General features: G+C 36.8%; 1 protein-coding gene across 1 annotated transcript in view; it reads left to right on the top strand.

The window, feature by feature from the left end:
* Positions 1–13594, top strand: part of LOC124285579 (prominin-1-like) — a 175065-nt gene that overhangs the window by 98219 nt on the left and 63252 nt on the right. The gene's annotated exons all lie outside the window — the stretch shown is intronic.

Genomic DNA, 13594 nt, shown 5'->3' with positions numbered 1-13594 from the left:
GAAAACTTAGGGTCCCTAAGCTGATAGCGATGTCCCACTAGGCATGTCATCAAGGATAATCCATTGGTAAACTGAAGACGGTATCCCTCTTTAATGACTTTGAGGATCCACGCTTTGATAAATGGCTGCCCGCTGGACCCAGGAATACCTTCACTGGAAAGGCTGGCATCTATTTCGATATGAGCTGTGTGTCCTTGCTGATGCTGTCGGCAGAGTCAACCTTATTCTTGGGTTGCCAAACTTCCTGGCCAAGAAGGTCTTGCCTCTGGCTGGTGTCTTGGGCTTGGCTCTAGTGAGATCCTCTCCCCAAAATCCACTCCCTGTGGGGCTCTGCACGATAGGGTTTGCTTTGCTGGAACTTCATGTGTGAAGAGGAAACTGATCTATGAAACTTCCTAACCTCTTCTGACTTAAGTACTTCCAGCTCTTCTTCACACTTGCCATCTAAAAAAACTGCTGGACATATTAATCCCTTTGTAAGATAGTGAACTGTGCTAAGAAATTCACCAACAGAGCTTGTGAGTCAAACATCGCTTTGGTGTACCAGTGTAGTATCTGGGATTTGTCAGATATGGTAGCAGTATCTGACAGGTTGTGCATCCCATGCTGCTTGCCAATCTGCAGTGAGAACAATTTCTAGGGTAAAGCTGAACATAGTAATGCGTATGGTCTGTGCGGCTGGTAGTAACAGGTTGCTCTTTCACCTTACTGGCTGAATTCCTTTCATCTGAAAGGCCTGTGAGGTCCATATGGCTAGAGTGGTCCATGCGGTCTGAGATGAGGGCTGGAGGGTAGATTGCTCAGCAACTCGGTCAGTGTGTCCTCTGAGGTCCATGCTGCTGGTGTGGTCTGTTCAGCAACATTTAAGTCATGCCGAATGGGAGATCAAGCCACCACTACTAAGAAACCAGTTCGCTGCTGAGTTGAAATCAGGGGTGCCTGGGTATTCCTCCGCAAAGGTGATAGTTGCTGCCCCGCTCGGCTCGGCTCAGCTCGGGCCACACTGCGGCGCCAGAAGAACTCATTTACTTGCAGACAATGACTCTTCCCTCACAGAGATTGTATGCATTCAAACTTTTTTATAAGAATATTTCTGAATTACTGTAAAGAGATGGGACCTTGAATTGAATTACCTTACTCTACGTGGATCGGAGACGAAAACTATGTGAGAAGAATAGTGACTTTCTGGAATATTGGACGGAGTGTATTTCTTAACTATGAGAACATTATAAATTTGTTTTAAATTTTTGTTACAACATAATTTGTTTACATGTAGTGGAGGTACATTGGTACATTTTAGGGAGTAATAACATAACTGTCATTTTGATTAATTCACTGGACATGATAGCAAGGTATGTTTTAAGAATCTTGTGTCCTTTAGTAAATGTGGAAAGGTAATCAAATAAATAATAATTTTATCAATTATAAATAATTACTTAATTGACTGACATATCAAATTCATGTGATTTTAAGGCAGAACTTGGCAAACAAACACTATACATATACTGTATACGTATCATGGCAGAACAATCACTTGGTACTAACTAACTTGTTGGCTCCTGCTTAAAGATATCTTTGGTTTTTATGCCCCTGCCATATATGGCTGGGGGCATATAGGGTTACCCTCGGTGTCCATCCATCCGTACGAAACAGGGAATGTATTCTATCCACTTCTCCACCATAACCGCTCTGTGGAATTCAATGAACTTATACATGGGCTTTCTTCGAACTCTAATGGTGTGCATCTCACATTTTGTTTTTTTATTTTATTGTTTTTTTTTGGTAAGTTTAGGGACATTTGAACTTAAGTACATTTTGCTGAATTTCTCTATGATGATAGTGTAATAGGGGATGAAGTCTATCCACTTCTCCACAAAAACTGCTCACAGAATTGAATGAACTTCTACATGTCTTTTGTAGGGACTCTAAAGGTGTGCATTTCATAATTTTTTATGCAATTTCTTAATTTTGTCACTTTTACAGATGTTTGAACTTAGTTGAATTTTGTTCTATTCAGCCAGTGTTCGTTCCATCCAACAGGGGGTGTACATTATCCACTTCTCCTCAAAAACTACTTTATGGAATTCATTTAGATTACACATGTGCTTTATAGGGACTCTAAAGGCTTGCATCTCATATTTTGATTTTGTATTATATATATTTTTCCAATTTTAATGCTGTTTGAACTTACATAAATTTTGTTGAATTTCTCTCTGAATATAGTGTTGTAGGGGAGTGAAGTCTATCCACTTCTCCACAAAAGCTGATCAACAGAATTGAATGAGCTTCTATGTGTGTTTCATTAGAACTCTAAAGGTGTGCATCTCATACCTTGTTTATGCAATTTCTTAATTTTGTCACTTTTACAGATGTTTGAACTTAATTGAATTTTGTTCTATTCAGCCTGTTCGTTCCATCCAACAGGTGGTGTACGTTATCCACTTCTCCTCAAAAACTACTTTATGGAATTCATTTAGATTACACATGTGCTTTATAGGGACTCTAAAGGCTTGCATCTCATATTTTGATTTTGTATTTTATTTATTTTCCAATTTTAATGCTGTTTGAACTTACATAAATTTTGTTGAATTTCTCTCTGAATATAGTGTTATAGGGGATGAAGTCTATCCACTTCTCCACAAAAGCTGCTCAACAGAATTGATTGAGCTTCTACGTGTGTTTCATTGGAACTCTAAAGGTGTGCATCTCATACCTTGTTCATCCAATTTCTTAATTTTGTCACTTCTACAGATGTTTGAACTTAGTTGAATTTGGTTCTATTCATCCTGTTCATCCCATACAACTGGGGGTGTACTTTATCCACTTCTCAAAAACCACGGCACAAAACTCATTTAGCTTACATATGTCTTTTATAAAGACTCTAAAGGTGTGCATCTCATATTTTTGTTTGTATTTTATATTTTTTTGTATGTTTAGAGACATTTGAACTTAGATAAATTTTGTTGAATTTCTCTCTGATAATAGTGAAATAGGGGATTAGGTCTATCCACTTCTCCACAAACAAAAACTGCTCAACAGAATTGATTAAGCTTATACGTGTGTTTCATTGGGACTCGAAAGGTGTGCATCTCATAGTTGCATAGATGTTTATTGAACTTGTTCGTGAATTTTGTTCAAGTATTGATCTTTATATGATAATAGGTTGTGTTATCTAACCCCTCAACACATTGTTTTTAGTGTTTTCAAGTACTTCAGTGAGACGCTGAATGTGTGAACTCTTCTTACAGCAGCGGGGGCATCCGTGTCCCTGGACACAATGTTTTCTTGTTTAAATAATATATTTACTAAGAAGATTATTCTGAAAGTGATTACTAGTATCATAACTCATAATAAAGTTATTTCAACATCCAGAGAATTGCAAAAACAAAGGCTACGTTTGGGTCACACCCTGGTCAGGCATTATTCAGTCTTGGAACAAAATAACTTACAAAATTCTCAGTTGACTATTCATGTAACTGGAATGAATATTGAAACATACATTTAACCCAGATTTGCTGTAATACTTCTTAGAAATCATCAGCTTTTGAGGAGGTTACCAATTTTTGAAGACTGAGCCAAAGTAGTGTTTATTAAGATGTTGGTTTTGGACAAATTGTTCAAGGTTTGTTCATGATTATTTGGAAAATGAGCTTCATGTTAAATTGCACATTCATAGTTTGCAGGACATTTTCATGTGTGTTTTCCTAAACTTTTGTTATGACTTTTACTAAATTTTGAAATAATTTTAATATATTTTTGATGACACTAGTATCCCTTAGGGATATGGTCTCAGATCTAATAAAACAAAGATTATCATTGTTTAAGAAACAATAATGTCAATATGTAATTTTATTGACAAAAATCTTTGAATATAGGATGTATTCTTTGTACCTTATTTACATTAGTAGTTAGCAGTTAAATATCTCTGAAGAAAAAGCAGTATATTTGTATTTTGTGTAACATTCTATTTCAATCCTAGTTAATTGTTTGGATAACTGTGGATCATCTGTTCAAAGATTTTGCATCACAGGTTTTCTATTTCTGGAAGATGGGTCAGTGTACAGGTACAGACTGTATCCTGGATCTCCTTTGTGTTCTGGTGCTGTGACATACCTGTACATAAATGCTGGCAGTTCATGAAGTCCAGTATTGTGGAAGTTTGTAAATTAGGATTCCACTACAAAGTACACATAGAAAAATAAATTGGATAAGAGGATTAAAAAATGGATTTCCTTATATTCAGCGTCAGTTTAGGATGGTGTTACAGACTTTGAAGAGGGAAATTTTACTGAGAATTGCTGCAGATTAGCCGCTGAATATTTGCTTCTGATACCCGACAAAGGTTCCCATTTGGCATTTCTTGGGTCTGGAGTAAACACTCATCATTATAAATAAAAGTCTGATGTGGAAAATGTATTACATGTTATGTAATATACGAGTGGAAGTGCAGCTAGAAGAATTATCAGCCGAGTTACAAAAACAAACATCGATTTCTGCCACGGAATCGAGGTGGGGGTCGAAGTGACAATACTGCGCGATATATTTCTTGCTACATTCACGTGGTTAACGTTCACTCACCAGTATGTAGATACTAGTCAATGTACTAGGGTGACAATACTGTGTGATAAATTTCTTGCTACATTCACGTGGTTATAACGTCCACTCACCAGTATGTAGATACTAGTCAATGTAAGTCTTTATATTTGGTCTTATAATCCTAATTAGATTATTATCATATTTGTACATGCATTTTGAAACTTAATCAAATGCACACGATCTGCTGATACTTATAGTGAATTTATAACAGGACTGTAATATCTAGACATTTTATAGTTTGCCAATGTGAATCATAATTCGCACACACGCCCTAGTGTATGTTGTCTGTCTCATTACAGTTCACGGCGAAAAAAACAATGATTATGTTGAATGCTACGACAAATGAATAAAACCAAAATGTAAATATTAAAATTAAAACAGATTAAAGTTATAGGAACAATGTCAGGCTATTACCTTGTTCGAGGAATGCATTCATCAATATCCACATAAACGAGTGATGCCATTCATCTGCAGCTGTTGCAAGTGATGTGTCTCTTAAGTCTAATACGCGAAAAAGTGATATATCGTTTCCGGTTTTTCACATTGGTGTATAGTCTCATTGGTCACCCAAGAAAGCACACCTGGCAACTAATTGCATAATGTCTGCCATTCTTTAAAAAAAAGTAATTTTGTTAGCCAATAATGAGCAATCAATCAATGTATTGGCGGTTAATCCTTTGAAAAAAGGATGTTGTTTTTACACAGACACTTTACAACAGAGTGTTTTCAGTATTGATTAGTAAATCTACATACGTAAACACTACCTTTTGACAAACCCGCTGTGTAAGATAAAAGTAATCAATCAATCAGTGTGTTATCGGTTAATCCCTTGATCGATGTTTGTTTTTGTAACTCGGCTGATAATTCTTCTCGCTGCACTTCCAAGCATATATTACATAACATGTAATACATTTTCCACATCAGACTTTTATTTATAATGATGAGTGTTTACTCCAGACCCAAGAAATGCCAAATGGGAACCTTTGTCGGATAATCTGTGTGGTGTTATCACTTATTATACCTGTTATAAATTCATTAACTGACCATCAAGTGAATGATGACAAATAACATGTGTAGGTTTATACCACCTTACACGAGTCACAACAAGGGAGTAGTAATTGCTGTATTGCATGTGAAAAGTTATGGGCCAACAGTGTTTTGAGAATACGAACAGAACTTCATTGTTGCATAAGAAATACATATAAGCATTTGCTGTGTGCTAAAACTGTATGTACCTATTTACCTATTAAGTAGGTATCGTTCGAAAGCTCTGAACCTCAACAACATCACTGAACCCTTGCCGAGAGTATTTTCACAGTTGTAAGAAGTGATTTTATTGATAAAAATTGGTTTCTAATGACGCCTTTTCGCTAAGCAGTCTGCTTTAAGGGTCGTGGATTGGTCAAAATCAGACACGTGACATGAGGCAGCCAATCATATTACGGCAATGGATACCGTCCTCGTAAACGAAAATCTCCAGATTTAGACGAAAGTTTTGGGTAAAATAACGCTATTTTGAACATATTAAGCAAGAAATCGCTACATATACGTAAATTATGGAACCTATTGGACGTATCGTGCTAGGTTATGACCTATGACAAAAAATGCTTCATGTACATATTTTCGCATTAAAACATCGTGTCCGAGCGTGAAGATTGAGGCGGCGAGAGCCGAGATGTCAGCTGTCAGTGACTTGACTTACATTACATGATCGCACAAAAAAGATGGAAATAGTAATTTTATATGTACGTTTGACAAGTACATTTTCAGGTTCTAGCAATGGCAAAGTGGGGTTGTTTAGTTTACGGATTCAAATAAATCAAATGTCAATCTTTAATATCATACGTAATAGACGTCATATTTTTACATGACATAATTAAATATCGAGCTAAAAAATACAGAAATGGGATCAATTTGGATCAGTCATTATACCATCCAGGCATTAGAATCGTCTATGAAAACAAGTTGTAACTCGGAAGCTAGGCAAAGCAGGTGACAAAATGAAATGACAGTTGGTACGGTTAAATAATTGCCGTGACAAAAGGTTTAAGAACCCCCTTTGAATCAGCAAAATATAACACAGACAAGTCTAAAATATTTAATAATATATTGAGCAAAAATGAGCAAGCTACAATGAAGGACAATACAGATATTTAGTACAATGCAATTGAGTCACAAATCTAAAGTAATGGGTCACAAATATGAAATATTAACTCACCAGAGTCTTGGCATTACAATGAGAGCAGATATACTAATTGAAGCTTGTTTACAATGTCAGTAGACAATCGGTCTTGAAGATGTTGACAGACACTGAGACGATGACGGTAGGCAGGTGATGGCAAGAAGATGTACACAACTCCAGTGATATGAAAAGTCCCATGTAATTCCGTGTTAGTATGTGTGTCAACACAACAACCAGCCTTATATATGTTACAGGGAATGTGTGAAACAAGGGATTTCATGTAATCCCTGAAAGAGTCAGTTATTTCATGAAATCCCTGTGACCCCAAGGGATTTCATGTATTCCCTAAAATTTCCAGGGATTTCATGAAATTACTGAAATATTACCTCAGTGATTTCATGAAATCACTGTAAGCCCTTATTGAAATAGAGAACACCAAATTTATAATGCGAGTATTTCCTGATAAAATTCATTTGTTGGGACAAGATAGAGTGTTATCATACAAGCTATTACACTTCAGTAGCACTTTAAAACATTTACAACGTATTGAAATTACTGAAATATTACCTCAGTGATTTCATGAAATCACTGTAAGCCCTTATTGAAATAGAGAACACCAAATTTATAATGCGAGTATTTCCTGATAAAATTCATTTGTTGGGACAAGATAGAGTGTTATCATACAAGCTATTACACTTCAGTAGCACTTTAAAACATTTACAACGTATTGAAATTACTGAAATATTACCTCAGTGATTTCATGAAATCACTGTAAGCCCTTATTGAAATAGAGAACACCAAATTTATAATGCGCTAGTATTTCCTGATAAAATTCATTTGTTGGGACAAGATAGAGTGTTATCATACAAGCTATTACACTTCAGTAGCACTTTAAAACATTTACAACGTATTGAAATTACTGAAATATTACCTCAGTGATTTCATGAAATCACTATGTAAGCCCTTATTGAAATAGAGAACACCAAATTTATAATGCGAGTATTTCCTGATAAAATTCATTTGTTGGGACAAGATAGAGTGTTATCATACAAGCTATTACACTTCAGTAGCACTTTAAAACATTTACAACGTATTGAAATTACTGAAATATTACCTCAGTGATTTCATGAAATCACTGTAAGCCCTTATTGAAATAGAGAACACCAAATTTATAATGCGAGTATTTCCTGATAAAATTCATTTGTTGGGACAAGATAGAGTGTTATCATACAAGCTATTACACTTCAGTAGCACTTTAAAACATTTACAACGTATTGAAATTACTGAAATATTACCTCAGTGATTTCATGAAATCACTGTAAGCCCTTATTGAAATAGAGAACACCAAATTTATAATGCGAGTATTTCCTGATAAAATTCATTTGTTGGGACAAGATAGAGTGTTATCATACAAGCTATTACACTTCAGTAGCACTTTAAAACATTTACAACGTATTGATTTACACTGGTTAGGACAACAGTTACATTTCTGGAAACCCTGACCACCACAATTCGACTCGAAAATCACAGCTGTGTGGAGAAACAGTTCTTTGTCCATTGTCATATCATTCGTAGAAAGAAGAAGACGCTGAGGACAAACATGAAATATATGGTTTGAAGAATACCTTTTCCTTCCCAAACCCACATCCCAAGCTCTTCTTCAACAGCGGGATGATGTATATTCCAAGTTATTTCTATGAATGGTCTAGTCTGTTTAAACTTAAACGTCTATTTTCAATAAAGGAAACAAAATGTTTGAAAAACCTCACTAATCTTTTAAATGCTATATCACAGTAAAATGTTGAGCCATTCCATACGGAATTATGAGAGACACTTGTGCCACAATATACAGAGTATAATATATGGGGAAAAAAAATCCAATAATAAGGGTACAAGTTACATTAAGAAGATATATACAAATTTGCAGCACGCTTTTTAAGAATCTTAAGGCAGGTTTTGGCAGATAAAAACGATACACCTGGACAAGCTAGAAGAAAACTAACTTTTCAACATACCAAAACAATTTTTAAAAACTTCTAAAAGACTTGTACATTTAGATAAAAGTTGCAATCGCTCATCAGCATACAAAGGACAATGCAATAAAACATGAAACTCATCTTCAATATAATCTTTACAGTTTCGTTTCTAAGCGGCGCTACCGCACATGTAAACAAAGCTATTGCTTTTCTCATAGAGCGAGACATAACAATTACCATAAAAATCACTGCAAACATCCACCTTTAAAGTACAGGACGTGTGTAACTTATTACCTCCCCTACCAGTTAAACTACCATCTTGTAAAAGGTCCTGTTTCCATTTATAAATGAAATCACTAAAAACAAAGTCTGTAACTTTTGAAACTACAAAGGGAATATTGATTAAATTATTAATCATAACAATAAGATGCACTAGTGTGATGCTGCGATAAGACATTGGGTCTCTCAGGTTGTCAGCTCCAGACTTAGGGGTAGGGGTAATGATCCCCTGGGCCCAGTTGGAGGGTACATGACCATGTAGAAAACAGTTTATGAAGATAATCTATACAGATGTCATTTGTCAAAACATCAACTGGAATATTATCGAAACCCGGTAATTTCCCTCTCTTAGCTTGACTTAGTGTCATCAGTAAATAGTCAAAGTTTTCAACTCCTAAGACCTAAGGGATGAAATGAGACTAAACAGTAAAGCTGTGAGAAAATTAACTTGGTATCCCGACTCAAGGTAGTAATTAACCAAAAGTGTCATCGGTAAATTGTCAAAGTTTTCAACTCCAAAGAACTAAGGGATGAAATGAGACTCAACAGTAAAGTTTTAAGCTACAAACATTAATTTCACACATTCACTCATATCCTAACAGGGAATGTGTGTAATGGAACACCAATAAAATCAGTAATTTCATGAAATCCCTGGAAATTTTAGGGAATACATGAAATCCCTGGGGGTCTCAGTGATTTCGCGAAATCACTGAATCTTTCAGGGATTACGTGAAATCCCTGGTTTCGCACATTCCCTGTAACATATATACTGACACAGAGTCTAGAACATTCTTTATCCACTGAGAACATTCACGAAGACCTCGTAAACACAACATGATGAAAGCCGTAAATATGATAGTCAAGGGAGGCAACTCTGAAGCGCTATCATAAAGGTGTACCGCTAAAAATAGTATACAGCAAAAATAGCATTACACATTTACAGCCTGGAAAATGCATCCGCACAAACATTGTCTTTGCCTTTAATGTGTCTAATCACAAGATTGAACCCTTGTAAGGTCAAACTCCACCTCATAAGTCTTTGATTCTTGTTCTTCATTTTATGAAGAAAAGTCAAGGGATTGTGATCAGTAAACACTTCAATGGGCAAAGTAGTGGTACCTAGGTACACTTCAAAATGCTGCAAAGCTAGCAAAATACCTAATGTCTCTTTCTCAATGGTAGAATCATTTCTTTGATGCTTGTCAAACTTCTTGGGAAAATAACAAACTGGGTGATCAATTCCTGAATCATCCTCTTGAATCAGGACAGCACCTGCACCTACATCACTTGCATCAATTTGTAGCTTAAAATAAGTTAAATGCTTTCTCACAATTTGGTGCCTGCAATACTGGAGAATTCATGAGTATGGCTTTGACATTTTCAAATGCAGTCTGACAGCTGCTATCCCACTGGAATTTTACCTTTTCCCCAAAAAGTTTGGTAAGTGGTGATACAACATCTGAGAAATTTTGACAAAACTTTCTATAATAGCCTGCCATACCCAAGAATCTCATGAGTTCTCTCTTAGACTGAGGTACTGGAAAATGTACAATTGCTTCAACCTCAGCATGAACTGGCTGTTCCTGGCCGTGCCCTACAACATGCCCCAAAAATTCAACTTGTGCCTTCCCAAATTCACACTTTGCAAGATTCATCGTCAATTTTGCTTCAGACAGTCTATCGAAGAAAGCACGAGTTCTCTTCAGATGGTCTTCCAACTCCATGTCTTAATTGATGACATCATCCATGTAAGCTTCGACACTATCAAGACCAGATGTGACATTGTTGACAAGTCTCTGGAATGTCGCTGGTGCATTCTTCAGACCAAATGGCATTACTTTGTATTGATACAGTCCATCTGGTGTAGCGAATGCCGATATTTTCTTTGCACAGTCTGTTAGTGGAATCTGCCAGAAGCCCTTCAATAAGTCAAACTTACTTATATATCTAGCTTCACCAATGCAATCAATGCAATCGCCCACTCTCTGTATTGGATAAGAATCAGTTCATGAGAGCGCATTGACAGCTTTCATGTCAGCACAGCAATGCCAACCACCTCCACCGCTCTTCGGCACAAGAACACATGGTGAACTCCACGGACTGTCACTGGGTTCTATAATGTCATTGTCCAGCATGTATTTCACTTCTTTCCGCAGAATTCTCACGTTTCACAGGATTCATACGATATGGGTGTTGTTTTACAGGCACAGCATCACCTACATCTATATCATGGCTGACAGCATCAGTTCGGCCAGGCACATAAGGAAATAAATGAGAGAACTCATGAATCAAATCTGACATTTGAACTTTCTGCTCAGGGGATAAATGTGATAGTTTCTCATCAAGATGAGCTAACACATCAGATTTACTTAACTAGTGAAACATTATCACTAAGGTCATCAAACTTCACATTGCTAACACCATCATCAATATTGTCAACATGTTCACCATTGTCTGTAGTACAATCAGTAACTGGGGGAGTGTGGCAATACAATTGACCTGTTTGGTTTCTAACCTGTCATGGTATTTCTTAATCATGTTTACATGACACAATCTCTTTTGTTTACGATGGCCAGGCGTCAGGACGACATAGTCTGTGTCACTAACCTTTTTGTCAACAACATATGGACCTTGATATCTAGCTCTCAGTGGTTGACCAGGAATGGGAAGTAAGACTAACACTTTCTCACCATGAATGAAATTTCTCTCTTTGACTTCCTGTCATAATTTTGTTTCATATTTGCTTGTGAAACTTTCAAGTTATGTCTGATAAACTCACTTGCTTTTGAGAGTCTGTCCCGAAATGTAGACACATAGTCTAAAAGATTGATCTCAGGATTGTGATTGAGCCATTGTTCTTTTAGATGTTTGAGTGGCCCACGCACACTATTAACAAATAAAAGCTCAAAGGGGCTAAACCCCAAACTTTCCTGAACTGACTCCCTGACAGCAAACAACAACAAATGCACACCCTCATCCCAATCTTTCTCTGACTCAAAACAATGTCTTGATCATATTCTTCAAAGTTTGATGAAACCTCTCTAAAGCTCCCTGTGACACTGGATGGTAAGCACTAGACTTAACTTGCTAAACACCAAACTGGTACATAGCTTGTTGAAACACCTTAGACATAAAATTTGAGCCCTGATCAGACTGAACAACATCTGGCAAACCAACTAAGGTGAAAAACTTGATCAAAGCTTTCACAATCACAGGAGCAACAATCCTATGAAGAGGAATTGCTTCAGGAAATCTGGTAGAAGCACACATGATAGTGAGAAGATACTGATTACCAGACTTAGTCTTAGGTAGTGGACCAAAGCAATAAATAATAACTCTACGGAAAGGTTCCTCAAAAGCCGATATAGGCATGCAGGACAGGTTTTACAAAATTCAGCCACATCTTGTCTCAAACTGGGCCAAAAGATATGTACCAAAAAAAATTCACAAGTTTTTTTTACACCCAGATGACATGCCATGGGACTTTCATGTGCCAATGAAAGTACATGCTTTGGAAATAATTTCGGTACCACGATTTGATGATACAATTTCCATTCATCCACCGGGGGAACATCTGATGACCTATATTTTCTCATCTGAACACCATCCTTGAAGTAATAACAAACTGGAACCTTGCTAACATCCTCAAAAGAAACAGCCGTACTAGCCAACTTCTGCAATTCAACATCCTCACCCTGTGCACTAAAAAAGCTGCTCTCTGGAAAGAATGTGATCACCACCTGACAAACTATCAGACTTATCAAGAAGACCTGAAGAGTTACTACTCTTTGATAATAAGTCATCAGCCTTTACCTCACAAAAAGAATGATTCATGAAAGTATCTGACAAATCATAAATGGAATCATTCAGCAAAGAGGTCTTGGAAGAAATGCCTTGCGACATTGAATGAGTCACTGCACAAGAAGGAAAAATACCAGGAAATTCATCCTCCAACTTTTCTGTACCAACTGAACTCTCCGGAGAAACAGTGACAATGGGATCAGCACCAACTTTGGCCCCCATAAGATCATTATCGATCAACAAATCGACACCTGGAACTGGGAGAGAGTCAAGAACACCAACTTTCACTTCACCAGAAATCAGATCTGAAGTCAAATTCACAAAATGGAGAGGAGCAGAAGAATTGCCACCTATACCCTGAAGCAAAACATCTGAGTTCTCTGAAGACTCATCAGAAAAAGGCAAAATATCCTTCAAAATCAGAGATTGAAGAGCTCCAGTATCCCTCAAGATAATAATGGGCCATGGGGTAGAATTATCTCCCATAAGCGACGCAGAACCCTTAGAAACAAAGGGAAAATACTCCTTCCGAACTACAGAATCTGGGGACTTACTCTCACAAATAAAACTCTCCTCAGAACCACCTGGAAAGAAAGGCTTAGGTGCGATAGACACAAAAGTATTTGGGGAACCTGCAGCCTGATGTTTATACTGGAGTTTGTAACATGCAGAAATCAAATGACCTGGCTTTTTACAATATGCACAAACAGGATCAGAACCACTGGTAGTCTTAGGCTTAGACTGAAAAGAATGTGAATGC

Source organism: Haliotis rubra, unplaced genomic scaffold (assembly GCF_003918875.1).
Source record: "Haliotis rubra isolate DU_JTF1 unplaced genomic scaffold, ASM391887v1 Scf363, whole genome shotgun sequence".
In the NCBI taxonomy this organism is placed as follows: Eukaryota; Metazoa; Mollusca; class Gastropoda; order Lepetellida; family Haliotidae; genus Haliotis; species Haliotis rubra.
The sequence above is the reverse complement of the archived record's forward strand: the minus strand, read 5'-3'. Positions and strand labels throughout refer to the sequence as shown.